General features: G+C 41.7%; 1 long non-coding RNA gene across 1 annotated transcript in view; it reads right to left on the bottom strand.

Annotated features, from left to right (window-relative positions):
• LOC142363430 (uncharacterized) overlaps positions 1-16,058 on the bottom strand; it is a 251,345-nt gene that overhangs the window by 6,971 nt on the left and 228,316 nt on the right. The window lies entirely within an intron of this gene.

The raw sequence follows: 16,058 nt of genomic DNA, 5'->3' as shown, positions 1-16,058 counted from the left end.
GCAATAAACATCTTATCTTTCCACCTGACCTTGTACTTGGCTATTTCCTAAAAGAACTGTCTAAGGTCAGGAGGAGAAATGCTACTTTGGACTCGCAACTCGACCTTTGAGTTTCAGGAGTTGGCCTATCCACAGCTGAGGAGAGTCTTCTGGTTTCTTCCCACCGAGAACTTGTTTACTGTAGCCTCAGATGAATCTTTCCTCTAACCGTGGTTAACCTCTTCCTATGGTTAGGCTCCTTATGATTCACCTATGCTAAGTATTTTGCAATTAAACTCCCCCATAGAGCAAAATAAGCCTTTATTATAGCTGCAGAAGGCCTCTTTGTCTGGCTGAACCGGGTCTTCTACTTTTATTCCCATGACTTCTTCGTAACAGATTTGTTAGTTCTCATCCTTGGGTTGTATACTGCTGTGACCATAAGCTTTCATGAGACGGTTTTAAAATACAGACAGAAAAGGTGGTGGTGCTGGCAGTGGTGGGGTCTTTCAGTCTACTTCATATAGACCTCTATTCTTTGAGGCTAATCCTTTGTTCTTCGGTGGAAAACATTTTTATGAGACAGGTGAATCATGTTTCTCTCTACCAACCAAAATGAACCCCCAAAAGAGAGCAAGGCATGTATCTTGGGACATTCCTAAAATTACAAACAGAAGAAACTGGCCAAAAAAATGGCATCTATCACAGCAAAACAAAATCTGCGCCATACGAACAGCTCCAAAAGCAAATACATGAAAGCAAGGTCTAAAGATTTACATCATAGTGACAGACACTTTTGAGTAAAAAAACCCAGTATTGGCAATATATAACTATTGGTGAAATCTATTAGGAAAATCTTTTATGTTCTGAAAGACTACTCACAGTTCAATAACAATCCTTCAGGATTTCTGTATGAGGGTTTAAAAGCTTTTCAACAAATTCAGGGGAAGAAAAGGAAGGTTTAGTTCCAAGTCTGAGGCAAAGTTTGCTATGTAGTTAAAAAGAGCAAATGAACTTGTGGATTTCATTCTTCTGTCTCCTTCTCACACAGTGTCATCTACACTTGAACGACAGAGCACACAGCCTGAACACGAAGGCTTCATGTTTTATTAATGGTGTCCAATTCATTGCCTGTTTTCATGCTGATAACCTACTGAGGGTGAGGAAGGGAATTCAGGTGGCAAGACCTCAGATCCATTTTTTTTATACCCATGAACAGTTCACAAGTGGGTATTTCACTAGCAAAATCTTTTTATTGCATGTATTACTGCATTCTCTGGGAAGCTTAACTGGGACGGATGGCTTCACAGCTGCTGATGTACACCTCCAAAAGCCTCAATGTTTTCAAGGCAAGCACTCTTCAAAGCGATAGCTTTTAGTTTTTGATTCAGTCAACGCTCAGTAGCTATTTTCACTACTGTCCTTTCTACAGGGCTAACCTCATAATACACCAAATTGCTACCCTGGCAGAAATCTCCTAGTCAAACAAAATTCACATTAGCAATACCATTCACTGTTTGTAGAAATGCTGATTTATTCTTGTTAAAGACAAACCAATGTAGTGTTCAGCCCAGTAGCTATTCCCAGAGATTTTATTTTTTGACTGAAATAATATTACCAGTCCTGAAAAATGGAGCAGCTTTTTTAAAAGCCTAATGCTTTCTGCAAATATCCCTTTAAAAAAAAAAAAAAACAACCCACAATTTTCTCTATGTCTGTAATATTTACCATGAGTGAGCACATCCTTTATAAAAGGCCTCCTTCAATACAGTTTTGAAAGTGACTTCCTAGAAAAGACCATATTTTAAACATCTGTATTTATGAGCTGGAGAAGAACAAGAACGTTACCTTACTACTTCAGACTGAAATCCTTCGCAGACATGATTTTGGCAGTTGATGGAAATGTTAAAAAGCGTCCCTGTATTCAAGACCTACTTACAATAAAGGGATCACTCCAAGCTCTTCCTTCACCACCTGGCAGGCTGATCAGATGGGAACTTGCTGAAGAAGGATCAGCATTGGCCAGTACTAAGTGCCCAGTTTAGAAAATCATTCCTCACTGCTGCTAAGCAGGAGAAAACATCTCCTTCTAGACACTAGCCTCTTGTCCCATTCCAAGTGAATCTACCTATGCTTATAGTATTCTACAAGACAGAGCTTCAGCAGGGCGGCTCTTACTGGGGGAATACTGCCCATGTGGGGAAATAAATGTAAACTGTATCCTGGCACTTGGGAAAGCTTTAGCTTGTTCAGTACCTGCCAAACCTTGTCCATCATATGTGTTACAGATGTTTGAAACGCAGACCTGGCTGGGCCACTTGTTGGAAAAGTGGACTGAATCTCTGGTTTGACTCAGTAGCAGTTCTGAACACCTAATTAGCTACTTTCTTCTAGAGACATCAAACAGGAAAGATGATAAGCTAAAAACTGACGTCCCACTCAGAGCAGCAAGCTCTCACAGACAGCACACAAGCGCTAGAGCACCTGGGTGGACATTTGACTATGAGCAGACACAGTAATTTGATCCTCGGTCTGTCCCATGCTTGTTCACATCAGTGTTCAAGAAAGACTCCCCACTTTCCTATTCCTCAAGCTGGTAATACAACAAAGGCCTGGGTCTCATAAAACACTCCTGCAAATAACATAACTTTTCAGAGAATGATGAGAAAAATGAAATTCCCCCTATGATTCTTGAACTGGCCAGAGATGCCCCAGTCTGTTTCACTGCTTCGTGTTCCCTTAAAGCAGCAAACACGTTAACAACAATTACTTGCCTCCAGTTGTCTCTTCCTATAAAACCCACTGGCCACTTTCCCAACAAGAAAAAAGCACTTCTTTCCACAGCCTATGTGCAGCGTAGCGTGGCCATGCTCCGTGGCAGGGGGTGGGGTTGCATCACTGAGCTCTTGGGATTTCTTTTAGGACATATTTCTTTGAAAGATAACCAGAACCATGATGAGATTGGTAACCTTCTCTGTGTTGGCAGGCAGACAAGCATGCCTGGAGGTGCAAGTGTGTGGTCTTGGGTGTGGGGAAGAAAGGAGAAGGGTGGTGACCTGAATGTTGGAACAGAGCTCAGAGTAGACTTTTTTTGGTTTTTTGTTTTGCCTTTCCTTACATTGGGAACTCCAAGCACGAAAAAGCAGGAGTTCCCTGCCCCACCAGTGATATAATGAAACTGTATTAGCCTTCTGCTTTCTGAGCCTCTTGGCTGTAGACAGCCACACCTTCAGGCCTTTCTCTGCAACCACGAAGACTAGAAATAGTATTATTTTTATCAGTGAGAATGGGGATTCTCAGCTAAGTAAGGACCCATGGAGCTAGGACATACAGGAATATCCAAATGCCGCAACAGTAGTTATAAAACATGAAAACTGGCAACCTCACTCCCCCTAATATGTTTCACAGAAACATTGAGCTTGGACCCAGTATACATAGACCCATGTGTCCTGCTTGAGACTCAGTGCTCAGCTGCTTTGTGTCTCAATGATTTAGCCCTAGATTGCCAGGACTGGAAAAGAGACAGGACTGACACTCCCTTAAAATCATCCCTTATAGACAATATTTGATGCGTTTTCTGCAGTGACAGAGATTCCACAGCTCCCCACCCCCAGCAATCTGCTTTAACAGTGACCTATCTCTACCATCAGAAGCATTTCCCTTTTTTCACCATTCTAGAGACCAGTTTAAGCTATTCCAAAAAACACATGGCAGATCCGAGTACTCTCTCCTCTTTGCTGCAACACTTTACATATATGATGGCTGCTCTACCATTTCCCATTTGTCTTCTCTGGACTGAACAAAACATACTTTTGTCAGTCTCGCTTTGCACATCATGTTTTCTATTTAGTCCTTACTGTTCACTTTCAGATGCACATCCGCTAGAAAAAGTCTCACGGATTCCACTTGAAGTCTTACTGCTGTTCAACAGAGTGTAAGAATTACTGCATGTCTTCAAATGACACTCATGCTTGTACACCTTAGTACGGTATTTGATTTTTTTTGCAAAATCCAAATGAGGGCTTAGATTGCATTTTCAAGCAATGAAAGTAAAGTGTGATGCAGTGCTAGGCGTTAAATTAGCTGCCATTACTGAGGGTCTGACCGGGCACAAAGATGAGGACTCATGTTCCCATTCCCAGCACAGAGTAAAGTATGTATTGCAAATAGCACTTTGAGAATCATTTGATCACACGGCCCAGCTGGCATCGCTGTTAGATCCTAGCATCTGCTTGGTTCTTCTTCTCTTTTTAAAAGTTTTCTCTAACAATCACTGCCCCATAGGAGAATATGGCACCTTATTTAAGTACACTGTAAACCTGCAGCTATTGACTCTCCATGTATATTGACTCTCTACATATATTGCCAGTGTATTTTCTTACCCTTTGCTGTAACACCAGAAATCTGTGAAGTCCTGTGTGAGGCAGCATTTTTTTTTTTTTTTTTTTTTTTTACTGTCAATGCAATAATCAGCACAAGAAGTTTTCTGACTGCAGGGAAAAATGAATCCATTTGAAACCACTGACCTTTCTTTATGGTCATCTGCCGCTCTGAACACTAGTTATTCTGATACCGAGCTATAAGTGGAGGTTTATTTACCATTGAAAAGTGAATAGCTGCCAACTATCAAGGCACCACCAAGCTCTGCAAACAGGTATTGTCACAGGGCAGCATGTTATGTAAGCACTCCTTAAATGCAAGTTACTCTACATTCTTGGCAGCAGACCACATGAAATTTCCCTTCAGATGTTGATGGGATAAAAAAAAATCATATATATGAAAATCACCTTATCATTTACAATGCAAATCTAAGAAGGAAAGTTAGTAAATTAAGTTAGAGATTCACCTAAATTAAGCTGGCATTCTATTCTGGTGCTTCAAACTCTGAAAACGTTGCTGGCTGACAAAACAAGCTCTGGAATGATTAGCAAAAACCCTCCTTCAGAGGCAGCAGACAAGCAATCCCTTTGAACCTTCACAGCACATCATAAACGCTCAGCAGACTTACAGTGTGGCAGTCCCAGTGCTATCAATTATTTACCCTTTTTCTGTTTACCTTCAGGCAGCAAGTAATTATTTTTAAATATTAATTTAGTTGTGTCATGTACAGTTTGTGGCTTAGCCCTGAGATCTGAGATATAGAAAAGCAAACTGCATCTCAAATCACATTTAGCTAGTGACGCACTGATAGTTGGATCCCCACTCCAGCTACTCAGCAGCTACACTCAACTTCTTCCATCATTAGAAACAGAGCTCTGTTCATTGCAGGAAAGTGAAATCAATTTTCTTAATTGGAAAAGGCACTTCTTTTTTTAGCCTAAAAGTCCCAGAAATTGGAAAATCTAAATAGGAGAATATTATTTTATTCTATAAAGTCTGATCTTTTTCAGATGAAGATTTTTTCTTCCCCTCTTTTTGTTTCCCTCAGAATTTTTCCCAGAGTGTTTAATTTTCTTTATCTTCATCTAATTTAGGCTAAAAAGAAGTTGGCTGTTGTTTCTGCAGCCCTGAGAGCAAGAGAGCCTAGGAGACAAGAATCACCTTCCTGCACGGAAAACATTGCTTCTTAGAATCTTAAGAGAGGATGGCTCCTGTCAGCTCACGTGAACATCTTTCCATAAGGGACCGGTTCTTTCTTTTTAAAAGTTTGTACCAGAAAAACAAATACTAATTTTGACATACTTGCATGAAGATGTAGATGTGTGCCCACAGAAAAGTCAATGCAGTATCAAGTTCAGTGCAAACTGCTAGTTCCACCAGTGGCTGAGGAAAAACATTTTTCAATATTGGAGTCTTTTGGTGTTCGTTTTTTTGCACTGTTGCACTTTCAGCTTTGTCTTAGTATACGCTCTTCAAAGAAGCCTTGACTTTAGCTGATTCTGAGACAGAATCAAGAAGAAACAGAACTCTGACAATGAAACTTCAGTAACTTCACTGGTATTGCTAGTATTCTAATGGCGCTTGTAGGTCCCAGCCATCCAGTTCCCACCTTGCTAACTTCTGCACAGTTCTATCAATACAGGAAGCATCTCCTGGCAAAGAACATGCAGCCACAGTTTGAACTGAGATGCTACACTGGAAAACAAATATGCAAAAAACCAAAAGAATTATCATATGCTCACAGGATCAAGCTAAGGTGAAACACCATTCCTGTGAAGGAATGATTGTAAAATGACCTAGTGAAGATCAGTGTTTCATGAAAAGATAAACCAAGAACTGCATTTGGGCAAGCCATATTCTTCCCCTGCCTTTGCCTCATGGGTCATGCCTACTCCCTCCCCATCAATCCTGTCCCATTATTGTTGCTGCTACAACCTTGATAATGTGCATTCATGTTTTCAGAGGGACTGGGGCCGTGCCATGGATCTTGTTTCAATTTAATAAGGAAATAGCAACCTCTGATTCACCTCCAGTCCATGTTGTCCTCCCTGCCTCCGGCATTGTAAAGGCAGACTGCAAGGCTGAATACCAGTAGCTTAGTTCGTATGTATTGTGTGACTGGAGAGCCAGTGCAACACATAAACTTGACTTTTTGTAGCCTGAAACAAACCTGATACCTAACAGAACAGGTCCTTGGGAAGAGGCAGAAACTTTGCTTTAGCTCTAGTTCCCTAATATCATGCAGTATGATTTAGCTTAGACCTTCAATGTTAGCTGTACGTACTTTACAAAAATTCTATTACAAAGGATTTTTCATCAATGTAAGCAATCAGAAGCCTATCTCTCCTACTTCCCATTCTGAATTCCTATTTGACTCTCGGGTCAGACACTGAACTTACACATTATGCATTTTGAAGCCATAAAACCTCCTTGCTCTGGAATTTTCATAGTACATGCTTATCTCTGACTAACATGGGAAGAAAGGACAAGGACATCTAAGAGGTGGTCAAGCAACACATCCAAAAACAAAGGAAAGGCAGCATGGAACAGCAGCACAAAAGCAAAGCTTTATCATGGCAACAATACTCTACCTTACTGTGACAGGAATGAAAGCATCTATTCTCTTAAGAAAAAAAAAAAAGAAAAGGAAGAAGTAGAGAAAACATGTTTCATGATGAAGGACCTTCTGAGTATCAGGTACCCAAACTGGACTTTTCCTCCACATCACTGTTATCAGGGGCCCCATTGAAACAGAAGTGTCACAAAAGTGATCATCAAACCTGCAGCAAAACTGTGAAAACAGAATAAGAATTTCAATGCTAGCCGTTAAGGCAAATATGTTTGAAACTGTTAGACGATCAACTGTAGAATTCAGGTCTTCGGACACAAGTGGTATAACAGTGTGGGCTTGTTCTGACCTGTACTTTATTTTGCCTCTCCGTAGATGCCTCCTCAACAGCATGACACAAACTGGAGCAACAGAGTGGGCCTTTTGCCCATTATAAAAATTAATGACCTTCTAAAACGTCTATCTGATCCATGGGCATTATGCATTATGTTAGCAAACATCACTGAGCCAGGGAAATAACCTCAATTTTGTTGGTTTGGCTCCCATTTACCTCGGTAGCAACACTGACCAAATGCTGCCTGGACAGATGCCAACTTTCTCTTAATCTTGGTGAGCAGATTTAGATCACGTTGTTTCACCGAGTCATTTTGTCTAAGGTGAAAGAGGATAACAGCTGAAGAACCAGTCCATGTGTTAAGGGTAGTGACAGCAACTCCACTCTTCCCACCAGATGGTGGGCTGGTACACCCTGCTCCTGAAGCAAGTAGGCAGAAAACCACAGACCCCCAAAGCGAATGAGTTCTTTCAAAAGTGTAAATATAATACACATTAAGAGTATGTATATTTTATTCTACAGGGCCAATAATTTTTTTTTTCAGGTTAAGTCTGTCTCGCTTTCTAATACAGACTTTTACAGACAAGTTATTTCTGAACTGAGCTATGAGTAGGTCAATCCTATTCATGGTCTGCTTTTGCTAGGTTGCCTAGTACATGTTTGATGACAACAGTTTCAAACTGAACATGGGGGCAGCGAAACAGAATGAATCATAAAATTATGGGGAACAAAGACATCTCAGCTGGGAAAATAAAGGTTTCTCTTTCTAATAAATACACATTAATTCACTGCATTAATGAGCAGCATGCTAGTATGACATAGCCTTCATGGCAAACTACTGGTTCCTGTGAAAAAAACTATTGAGAGTGCCACTAAAATAATGACAAAAGCAAGAGTAACTACAACTAAGTGTTCATTGTTTTGGGTCATTGTTAGAAACAAATATAAAGTCTAAAACATTATCTAAAATAGCATTGAAAATCAGACTCCTATCTGAACATAAATCAGAGGTCATTTCAAAGCTAGTAATTCCATACCCCTCACACATTTAAGCATCCATAATAATGTTGCTAGAACTTTTTAAATATATCACACAAGTAAAGACCATGGTATTGTCCATGTGCTTACTTTTGAGGGAAAAAAAAGAGGGGGAAACCAGATGAGTTAAAAGGTTACTTTTAAAATAACCAATACCCCTTTCCCTCCTCAAAAAAGCCACCAATCAACAAAACTCAGCCCCAGACACCCCCCGCCCCCCCCCCCCCCCCCCAACAGGGAATAGAGACATACAGATCCAGTTCTTGTAATCCACATATATCTCCTTTTAGAATGAACTGATACACAGTTTGCTGGGCACATTCTAGAGATCCACATATCCACAAACACCCTGTCTAACTATTAGTCATGACAGAGTGAACAAATGAAGGAATAAAAGAACTATAGCAACTAGACATGTAAGTGAATCATACAGATACAAACTGGTTTTGTCAATTATATTTTTTCATCAAGAAAACCAGCAGTACTACTGAATATCATACTGTGGGTGTCACAACAGCAGGTTTTTCAAACGGAATTTAAATGAGCAAAACCATAATGCAACGCTCCAGAAAGAATTCTACCACACAGACTAAAGGCAGGAGATGAAATGGTGCAGATAGCTCCAAGTCAGATGCTATCTCTTTGTACCTCCTGGAAAGCAACATCCAAAAGTGTGAGCCAAACCTTAAAAAAATTATGTGACGACAGTGACTCTGTCTTGTGATGGACGGTTTCGTTTGGTCTAAAGAGCTGACAACAGAGGTCCTCAACCCAACGTTGCAGATTAGGTAGAATACCTTAAAAGGCAGGACTGAGGGCTTGGCTGTTGCACATTACTTCATAGCACAGAAAGCCAGCACAAAGGAGAGACGACAATGTTGTAGGGTTTGCAGTAGTCCAGGGTGCAGTATTATTTTAAGCTTCCAGAAGGTTGGTTGCTTTATGCCAGATATTACACTGTTGCTGTACAGCCAAAAGATGAAAATGGCACATATTTTTAAGCCCAAAATAGTGTTTTCTTTGATCAGGCAATCTCCATATCAATCACAGAAGATTAAAAACATCATTGCGGATCTATTGTCTACACTGCTGTAAGACAGGAGTGAAGCTGAAGCACCACAGACCAGGCCTGGAATCAGCAAGAGCTATGAAATACGACTCCTGTGTCATTCCTGAGTGTAGCAGGCTGCACTACATTGCTTGTAGTACGAGTGCAGCAGCCAGGTACTCTGATTTCAGGTGGAAAGCAGCCTGCTATCAGTTCAAGCTCTGCAACAGCTAGACAAAGAACCAAACATCTGACTTCAGGCTTCAGACTAGCTCTTGTTCTTGATACTTTTCACAGAAGTGAATTTCACAATCAGTGACGTTATTGGGAAGCAAATGGGAATGTCTGTGATGCCTTGTAAGTTTTTTATGGCAACCTGTTATTTTTTTGACACAATGTTCTATGGGCAATTCAAGCACATAAAGGTCGAAAAACTTCTGTGCTTGAGCACCCCTCAGTTTCTTCATGCTTTAAGAGACATTCACACCCTTAAAGCTCTTTCTGTCCCTGCTGAAATCGGCTGCTTGGCTGGCGCCCGAGGAAGAGGGGGGCTGGCGCAGCACCGAACCCCCGAACCCCCGGGCGCTGTCCGCGGTGCCGCAGGGCGGCGGCACGGGCGGGCAGGGCGCTGTCCGCGGTGCTGCAGGGCGGGCGGGCAGCGGGTCGCAGGGACCCCAGGCCGCACTCGCCGGGCCGGCGGATCGGCGAGCTGCCTACAGGCCTCTCCGTGGGAGAGAAGTTCACCGAGCCGTTTAGGAAGTTCAGGCAGACATCAGCACTCGGTATTATTTAGATGAAAGGGAACCCAACCACGAGTCAGATGAGAGTAAGTGCAGTCTGCTCGGCTTTCTGCTCAAGATGAACTCCGATTTCCACAGACGGTTTCAGGGACAATCATGGCAGCCAAGAAAACAGTGACATGCAGAAATGGCTGATAAAATTGCAATGAAATGTCTGTTGACACTGATTTTGAGCCTGCGGGTGAGATGAAGGATTGAAACATTAGGCTTGTTTAAAGCTAGAATTCTTTTGATTTCTCTTCTCTGTACTGAACAAGATTTAGCTGGAGGGAAGTTAACAATCAGCTAATTGACATTGAATTAACCATGAAATGCAGTAAAACTACTTTTCTTCTGAAGTACTCTTCAGCAATGCTTTAACAAGGCTTTTAATTATTGATTATTGCTTTTAACACACAGTAGATCTCCTTTTGTTTTAAAATCTGATGTCCTTCAAAGATGTCAGCTCGAGTACGCTCTGTAGTTCACCTATCTGCTAATAGAAACCAAACAAATAATCAAAGAAAAACTATCTTCTTCCTCTGGCAAAGCATCATAGCATAACACCTCAGTTTTTCCACTGTCTGGGTCAGGTTAAGAAACAAATATTCTGTACGAATAAGGTTAGGAAACCCACTGTATCCTCCAGCAAAGGTGGGGAAATTGAGGGGCAACTATGGTGCATTTTCAGATAATCCACTGAATTGACTATTGCCTTTGGGATATGTTATGGTTTAACCTCGGCAGGCAGCTCAGCACCACACAGCTGCTCATTCACTCCCCCCCTCCCCCCATCAGAAGAGTACAAGTGGGAAAATTCATGGGTTGAGACAAAGACAGTTTAAGAGGTAAAGCAAAAGCTGCGTGTGCAAGTAAAGCAAAATAAGGAATTAATTTACTGTTTCCCATTGGCAGGCAGATGTTTAGCCACTTCCAGCAAAGCAGGGCTTCATCACGCATAACAGTTACTTGGGAAGACAAACACCATAACTCTAAACATCCACCAACTTCCCCACAACTTATACTGATGAGCATGAGGTCATACGGTACGGAATACTCCTTTAGTCAGTTGGGGTCAGCTGTCCCAGCTGTGTCCCCTCCCAGCTTCCTGCACACTCCCAGCCTACTCACTGGGAGGGTGGTGTGAGAAGCAGAAAAGGCCTTGACTCTGTGTAAGCACCATTATGGCAATAACTGAAACATCAGTGTGTTATCAACACTGTTTGCAGCACAAATGCAAAAGGCAGTGCCATATGAGCTACTGTGAAGAAAATTAACTCTATCCCTGCCAAAACCAGTACAGAACAACAACAACAGCATTTGAAGAATGGTCACGTGCATGAACAAAAAAGAAGATGCATGTTTGCTGCACATGTGAGAACCAGGAATGGTACTGTCAGCAGTGGGCACAGTTATCAATGCAGCTGCATAAGCTGCATGTCAACTACAACAGGGTTACGACTTGGCACATGCTGGGGAAATGGCAAAATCTATGTTGCTAATGGCTGCGGTGAGTGTGAGAGTAGAAGTTTGCTCACAGAATTATGCTGAATGCATCAGAACAATGACGAGGAAAATATTGGTAAAAATCAAATACAAGAGAAGATAGATATTTGTGTGTTTAGAAGAGATTGCTATTGCAGCAGTGAACATCTGTCCTTAAGGTAACTGCTCTTTCATCTGTGAGATGTTCTTGTTTCTTTACGGTAGCACAGGGACTTAAGGAAACCAGCATCTTCTGAGAGACCTCTCCTCTGTAAGCAACTTCAAGATAGTGATCCATCTCTGATCCTCTTGGTCTTGTTTATCAAAAAAATCCTGCCTTCGCCCTGAGAAATCACCCTAATCAAATGTTTGTCACCTGTAGGAGCATGCTCATCATCACTAACAACACCAAAAATTTTTGTAAAACAAAAATCCCAAGAGCTTTCAAGATGATAGCAAGGCAGGCAGATGCTGTCTGTAAATAGGGGATTGCATGCCAGCAGGGCTGAGACAGATGGGGCATTGCGGGATAAATCTGTTACACTAAGCACATGAAGGTGGAGTGTGCACAGAATAGTAGGTAAAAAGCTTACAGGAATTTCTCTCCTATTTCATTATAAATGCAGCAAAGAAAATTGTTCCAGTCTAGCAGATCACACTGCCTACAGACTTTAACCCTCCAAGGGGCAGTCTATAACACACTGTTCCCTTTCTGTTCTCCAGTGCTTTCCTTCTACCCTTGTCAACAGCCAGGAAACAACATAGGTTCTAGTGGCTTTTTTTTATTTTTTTATTTTTTAAAAAAAAAAAAACCAACAGACCTAAGTTGTAGAGCACAATTTATCAAGCAACATTGCCTAGAGGGAGCGGAGTGCTGAAAAAGGGAGAGATACAGCATCACTTAAAGCTTTGAGTTCACACAAAGCATTCCCATTCAGCAGGTGTAGACATCAAAATAAATAGCCCTCTGGCAATCTTCCAGATGGCCTAAATCTCCAGGCATATTCAGCCTGATTACCTTAGATTTATTTTTTTCAGGTTTGCTGTCTGCAATTACTTGTTCTACACCCCTTGCCAGCTACAGAGAAACAGCTGTGTCTGGCCTAGGGTGTGAACATCTGGTTCTGACTGTCATATCCAGCTGTGAGTCTTCTGCAACACAACTTTATTAGATACTAGTATAGACAAGTGCAAAATAATGAACTTTGGAAGAAACAATTTTAAACTACTCATTCACAGGAAAGGGGGTCTAAATAAGTTGCGGCTTCTCAGAAACATTTTCAAGTACAAATCAATAGAACAGTGAGAATATCTGGCAGGTACTCTAAACTGCAGAGGCCAGAAATAGTTCTCTACTGAAAGGATAGGCTGACTATTATTTCCTTATCAAATGACTGTTGTAATCTTTAATCTGCTTCAGCCTATATTGCTAGATGTCATCTGGGTGTCTATCGTAATTTGTAGTAATTGCTATCAATAATAACCAGTGGTTTGCTGTCTTCCTGAATCTTGAGACCAGATTCAGGCAGTTTAATACAAAAGCAAGTCTCTAGGAAGCCTGCAAATGGCAAGGAGGGCTGGAGGATCAAGTTCCTCTCCCACAGGCACTAGCAAGCCTGGAAAAGTCAGGCAGGCTTTCCAAGTGAGAAGTACTACAACTGCCTGTGCTAAGTGGCTGCTGCTGCCTGAACCATAAGGGACAGCTCCAGGCCCTGTTCTGGAAGAGGGTTCTGCAGAAAGAGTGTGAGGGGGATTTCACACATGTAGCTGCTAGTGGCACTACATGAGCTCTCTGGAATCATCAGTCTGGGCCAGACTGTGCTCAGCTTTTCCCCAGTGAGGACAGGTAGGACTTTGGAAGGGAGAAAAGAAGAGACAAAGAATATGAACACTTTTCTGCATGCCTTTGGCTCCATGAAGGATCAGCCAGTTTTCTAATACTCTCCATCAGCTCATGGGTGCACTTTGTGGCACACACAGCCCACATTCTGCCATGGGAGAACTTATAAAATCTCTGCATGACAACTTAAAACTGGACCATTCAGGACTACCTCAGGATTAGACAGCAAGCTCTCAGAAATAAGAAAGAAACAATTGTTTACCGACGTGGCACTGTAAGGAAGATAGAATGGGACTCTCTTGTGCCTCGCATATCAATACAACTGCTAAGCACACAGTAGGATAAAGCTTTCATCAACCTGTGCAACTTCTTTACAAGAACTTAATTTTATACTACACCTCCATTTTAGCTACTGATTCTGGTAAAACTACCACAGTCTGTCTCTGCCCAGGGCATACCCATGGTATTGGTATAACTTGCGCTGCATATTCTCTCAAACCCAAATCACTGCAAGCTACACTATTACCTCCTCCACTCCCTCTTCAGGTGAACACACACTATCATGTACATTATGGTGATGTTCAGCCTCACTGTTGCCATGCAAGTTGTAGATCTGCAGTATGCTCAGACAGAGCTGGAGGCAGCGCTGGTCTCACCCTGTCCTTCCAGCTGTAGCACTATTTCTCTCCTGGGGGAAAATTACAGGTTCTTCTCAATTGTTATTGTCTCCCATACATTTCTTGGCTAGTCATCCAAGCTGCTGGTCTCATGGGGAAAGCGTTCCTAATACACCACTCCTGAATGTTAGGTTTGGCTGGTGAATCTATGGGTTCCACGGATTCCTCCATCCCCCATTCTCTGATTCTGGATGCATTTATACTTGTCATGACCAGGGACTGTAATTAGAGGGAACAGGTCCCAGGGTGTCTCTCCTACTTCTGGCAGCTGACAGAAGATGTGAGCTCAGCACTGCTGAATTCCACACCTCAGTCACATCCTTTGGAAACTCTGCATTACATCCATCATACCAATATATCACAGCGGCAACCATGCTGACCACCTACAACACTGCATCATGGAGCTGAAAAAAACAGCAGTTCTATTTCATTATCCTTGAAGAAGAGTCTCCCTCACTGCAAGCACTGGCAATTCCATTATCCCCTGTCTATTGCTTCACTGATGCTTCATGCATTAGTGTTCCCCCTCTTATTCTTCCCATGTGTTTTCTTTCGGATGAGTATTAAAACAGGATTGGCCAGCTGAAGGCTTTCCCAGTCTTCATTTGTCAGCTGTGTCTGTTTGTGAGAGGAGCTCTCAGACCAGACTGAAACGGTCTCCTTCACTAACTATTCTTGATGGTCCAACAGGTTCCCATTATACTAGCTAGTATTAATACTAGAAGAGTTATATACACTATAAAAAAAATGATTATAGATGGATCTGAGAGCACTATATGTTTCAGTAGGTTACAATGTCATGAGTTGCTTTTGCTTTCACAGATTTTTTTCCAATTGGGAATTTTCCCTCAAGGAAGTTCCAAAAACCTTCTCAGCTTCCAGGAAACTATTTATTTGGCGCAGTTAACTTAGGAGCTCTTAAAATTTTGTCAAACACATCAAACCAAATGGCCCCCAGGCAAAGATCTTGCATAGCAAGTTTCAACCCACACAAACTTCCGGTGCTAGCTTGTGAACCCCTGGAAGCACAGACTTACAAAGGCCACTGTGTATAGAGGGGAACCTTCTAAGGCTTTGATCCTCCACAAAAAAATGAACATGAGAAGTTTCCTTAATTTCACCAGATCTGGTGCACTGGTTGTATGGTACCTGTTTATTCACTGTTTCATATTTAACTGTAAGTCTTTGGGGCTAAGACTGGGGCAGTGCAGGTTACAAAGCCCCTTAAGAAACAGAGATCCAGTCCTTTCTAGAAGCTGCTGTAATATGGTTAATCATCCTAACTAGCCTCAAGACCTAGCTGTCTGTCTTTTTCTCCCCCCATACTTTACGAAGTGGTAAGCAATCTCTCCACATGCACCTTTCCAGAGCTCTACCTCACAGCACAGCAATCATATACACTGTTCTCAACAGCCTCTTGTAGGAAGCTCTGAATAGAGAATATCCATTGCTAATGGAAAGAAGCCTGACTTCCAAAGGATGCTGCTGCAGAATGATTTCTTGCAGACCTAGCCTCTGTACCAGGCCACATGAGCACAAATTAGAATACTGTGATCAAACCTGATCAAATGAATTTCTATAGATGCTGCATATAATCCAAGAATTATGTTCACTTTTTTTTAATTATGCAAAAAAATGAAGTAATGAATTACTCAAGACACAAGTGTAGCTTTCTGTAGAATTGTGCCCTGCACAGTTTCAGCGCTGTTTGTCTTGGTTATAATACCGTGTGAGCTCAGGTAACATCAAGGACAAGGATCATGCAGAGACGCAGAGCACCACGTCACGGCCTCTCCAATGTTCACATTTGTCTTTTCTTACCATACCTAATAAAGCTCAAATGACAAAAGGTGACATATTGTATGTGTTTTATCTCATTATTAATTAAGCATATTTATGTCTTAAATCAGATGTGACTTGCACCACAAC

The sequence above is a fragment of the Opisthocomus hoazin genome, chromosome 17, assembly GCF_030867145.1.
Source record: "Opisthocomus hoazin isolate bOpiHoa1 chromosome 17, bOpiHoa1.hap1, whole genome shotgun sequence".
Classification (NCBI taxonomy): Eukaryota; Metazoa; Chordata; class Aves; order Opisthocomiformes; family Opisthocomidae; genus Opisthocomus; species Opisthocomus hoazin.
This window is presented reverse-complemented; position numbering and strand designations above follow the sequence as displayed.